The sequence below is a fragment of the Engystomops pustulosus genome, chromosome 4, assembly GCF_040894005.1.
Source record: "Engystomops pustulosus chromosome 4, aEngPut4.maternal, whole genome shotgun sequence".
Classification (NCBI taxonomy): domain Eukaryota; kingdom Metazoa; phylum Chordata; class Amphibia; order Anura; family Leptodactylidae; genus Engystomops; species Engystomops pustulosus.
The window spans coordinates 27,802,894-27,807,336 of NC_092414.1; the positions used below are offsets into that span (position 1 = coordinate 27,802,894).

Sequence of the window (4,443 nt, forward strand, 5' to 3'; positions counted from 1 at the left end):
CTTTAGTCCCAGGCTGCAATAATCGGCTGTAAGGTGTCTGTAATGAAGATTACAGCTGAAAATTTAAAAAATCCAATTGTTACTGGGGCAAAAAAGAATTTTGGCAATTACAATTATAAAATTTCACATGTTCCAACTTACATACAAATTCAACTTAAGGACAAACTTAAAGAACCTATCTTGTACGTAACCTGGGGACTGCCTGCATGGGATTTTCTCTGCTATATTGTCCATCTGAAGCATGTGGAAAAGGGTTGCCCAGATTATTCCAGGATGGATGGGATCAATATAATGAGAGGCCGTGATGTTCTTGTATTATGTAACACGTGTCCTGGATCTGCAGTTTTATATTACCAGATGATCTGGAATATACGAGTACAGTATCTAGATTAAAGAAAACTTATTGGGGCTTATTTACTAAGGGTCCGCGGACGCACTTTCGACTGACTTTCTGATGTTTTCGGGTTTTGCCCGGCTCGGACAGGTATTTAACAGGGGATTGTATCGCAGTAGCACCGACTTTCATGTGACAGAAATCGAGGGCGGTGCCATTGGAAGATCCTATGAATTCGGACTGAGCGCTGGATTTTTAATTAGGTCGCAAGATCAATCACTTACATGCACCAGGAAGAAGAAGGTGAACTCCAGCGGACCTGAGCGGGGAAGCGACACATGCAGGATATCGGGCACACGATCTTAGTGAATTGCGGCACAGTGCATGATTGTCGGACAATGCACTTTCTGTGAACTCCTCTGGACGGGTTAGTAGATGTGCCCCATAGTACAAATTGGCCAAGACACTACCATGTCATCACGTCTACTCCTATGAGCACACGGCTGTCTACACCATGTATTGGTCTTTCGCTTGCTCCATTCACACGTCCACAAATGGTGGTCGCGAAATAGCTGCAAAAACGGCAGCTAGCTCACAGCCGCCATAGAGGTGACGCTAAAGATAGGGCAGGTGCTATGCCTGCCCGTATATGCCGTATGGCTGCACAGCTCCCTATGGAGAGGCGAGCGCTGCTTACACTCTCCTCCACTCATCCGAAACCAGGCCACAAATCCACGTGTGAAAGGAGTCTTAGAATTATGAGCGGGTCACTGTAAGATCTGCCTTCCATCGGAGAATAAACCTTTCATCCTTCCAGACTAAATAGAGAAGGATCCTCTCCCTGCGCGCCTTGCGAAGCATACGCCTTATATATAGAGTCATTTTGGATAAATACTTTTATAGTAACGCAAGAATTATTACACATTTCCTACTGCTACTATAAGACTGTGAGCGATTGTCTACTTCCCATCTACGGGATACGATGAATAAATATATGAGAGAAACAAAAATATAGATTACACTTGAGGAATGCATGAATGTATTAACAAGTATATTCTTTATGTAAGGCTACTAGGACTGCTAGACGGGAACATAGCTTATGAGTCCAGTGAATTTATCAGGAGAGTGCTTCCTCCACCGGTAACCCATCAACCCCTGGTGTGGGGGGACAAGTGCTCTCCTCAATACATTGGACTCGTACACTATGAGGACTTTGGACCTACAGTGCACTATGATCTAAAGATGAAATGTTGTGTGTTTTACATCGCCCATATGTTATTAAAGTTCCCAATGTGTATATAAGGGTATAACCAAAATAGTAAATCTATCAGTAACATATCATCTAAAGAGTCCCTGGAGTAAGGAGCTTTAACGAAATCTACTATCAAAGTCCATCATGATAAACCAGGGACATTAATCATAGATCAAGGCACCGTGACTGTTACAATCTTCTTATATTTGTTATCCATGGTCTCCTTCCTTCTGAAATCAACTTTTAAAATTATGCCAATGAGTCTGAAGGGCTCCTAGGTTGCTGCAGATTCACAGAATGTTACACTGTGCAAGAGCTTTTCCTCTCCTTCCACTGTGTCCTGAATTTCCTCTGCTGCAATGAGAATATATTAGGCAGAGGAAGGGGGAGGTTCTGAGGGAGAATAGATGGAGGGTGAGACAGTGTAACAGCCTGTGATGCTACAGCACAGGGAGCTCTAGTAACACCCACTCATTAGCATAATTTTAAAAGTAGATTTTTAGAAGGAAGGAAGCCATTGATAACAAATGTAATTAGATTACCACCGTCACATAAGTGTCCCTTGTTTATCATGATGGATTTTGATATTAGATTTCATTTACTGAGTAGTGGAATATTCTGATATACAACTAATCAGTACATTATAATTAAAAAAATGATCAATACAGTTAATTAATTTGCATTAAAGGGAGCGCATTGTAACTTTCAGTATTCAGAACTGTAGATCTTTTGACCCCTTCCTACTTGGGTATGGAGCTGGCAATGAAATAATATGTCTCTGATTTTCAGCGAATTATTTATATAACCGGACAGACATGTCTATTTCCTTTGTACTAGGATATGACACGGCCGATGTCCTCCCTGTCCTGGACAACTCCGTGTCATATCCCATGGCAACAATAACATTAACCAAAGAAACACTATACAGTACACACACAGAAAGCATCAGCCGCGGACTGCTGGTCTGGAACCACATGCATCTCAGACATGGTAGGTGGAAGTATCTGTGGATACAAAGAAAAATCCCGTGAAATGACTTAAATTTGCAAATTTGAAAACAATGCGGAGTTCCACTTCCTTAAATTAAATGTCTCCCTAACATTGTATTGAAAGCTGCCAACAGTGCCCAGAATGATACAACATACAGTAACAGTGACAATGGGGTGCTATACAACAATAACTTTAACCCTCTTCCCAATTTTTGTAGGACATGTAGCATGTATCTGTAAGAAGGCCGAGGAAATTAGTCTCTTAGACATGGGCTCTCTTAGACATGTCTCTGCATGTATGTGTATATATGCAGGGGGCAGTATGTTGAGAATAGGGAACGGATGCAAAGACACAGGTTCTTTGCCTCCTTTCCCTATTCTCAACATACTGCCCTCTGCATATATACACAGTTTTCTTCCTCTCTCTCTACTCTATGCTGTCCTCATGGCATCTCCCACTGTGTGTCTCTCACTGACAGAGACAAAAGAGGGAAGTGGGGGGGGGGGAGTAGAATAAGTCATAATCTCCTTCTACAGCTCCTCCTATTGATCAGAGCTTAGGTGTGTAAACAAAGAATCAGGGAGAGTCTGCACAGAGCACAATAGTAAGTATCAGAACTGCTAAATCATTTGATTCAGGTAGTATACACAAGGCAGTAAAGGTCCTTATACAACTTATGTAAAAGAGTGGGCAACCCCTGTAAGCTAAAGACTACTGTGCCTAGATTTGTGGGTCAGAGCCTTAGTCCCACCAGAGAATCTTCTGTCTGACCATGTAGGCACTTCCAGTTTGAATAGATTTGCTATCTTTGTTGTAGATACAATGAGATCAATAAGATCTTAATGCTTATATATCAAGTCATGTCACCTCCAGATGTCTTCTGCTGGACGCTTGGATTTAGTTGCAGTAGGTTTCTGTTATCCCTTCCGGACCCGAATTATAACTGGATCCTGGACCCGGAGGGCTGACATGACCCTGTAGGGATTAGTTTTAGAGTTAGTGGCCTTACACTTTTGCAGTGATTCATAGACCGATAGCCTGTCAAGTGTTGGACAACTAAGATCTACCGGATCTTCTACGACGTGACCTGCCATGACAAGTCTACAAGGGATATTCGGGGATAAGGGTTTTTTCGAGCCAACAAGGGTCACACAATCCCATTTACAATTGTCTTGCCTAATCTGACAGCTCTGACTTACTGTGGCTTCCTTGTGGGTGGAGACACCTCACTTGGCAGGTTCCCTGCATTTTTGGGGGGACAATCCATCAAATATTTATCTCCAGTTGTTCATATGGCAGCGGCTTCAGCCAGACCGTGATCCAAGGGTTAAGAAACGATCCCAAACTTGGCTCCGTCTGCTAAACCCTGCGCTGGAGCAGGAAAGCTGAATGTTTACTTACATGTCCTGAGCTGCCAAGTGAAGGGAAATGGGTAATAGTTGACAAGCTTAACCCATCCTCTCGCTAAGTGTTTTGGCTGTGGCTTTTGTGCCTTATCTCTGCCGAGGCTTGTATGAGAAGCACAGGAATGACACGTCCCATGGCGCTGAGCACCCAAAGTGATTCCTGGGAGAAGAAAGACAAGAAATGGGGTGCCATCCATCAATATGTAGAGGAACAACATATTTACTGCCCAGGCAATGTGAGAAACAATGTATAATCTGTCATATGGCAGCTAGGACTGTGTGAACACACCCCTAGAGTCTAGATTAGATGTCTGTATTTTTCTAAACTTTATTAACTATTTGGGAGATTTATCAGGGTTTGTATGGCAGTTTTGTGTGGTACACAGCGGCGTAACTATAGCAGCCGCAGGGGGGCCCTATCATCCCACCCTACACTAAGGAATGGAGGATGTGCACCCTTA

At 43.0% G+C, this 4,443-nt stretch overlaps 1 long non-coding RNA gene across 1 annotated transcript; it reads right to left on the bottom strand.

Moving 5' to 3' along the window:
• Positions 1–2,161: 2,161 nt before the first annotated feature.
• On the bottom strand, positions 2,162–4,137 carry LOC140128916 (uncharacterized). Its single transcript, XR_011855185.1, has 3 exons — positions 3,776–4,137; positions 3,444–3,551; positions 2,162–2,590 (listed from the first exon to the last, which is right to left on the bottom strand). It is a non-coding gene; the product is annotated as an uncharacterized lncRNA (long non-coding RNA).
• Positions 4,138–4,443: the final 306 nt, after the last annotated feature.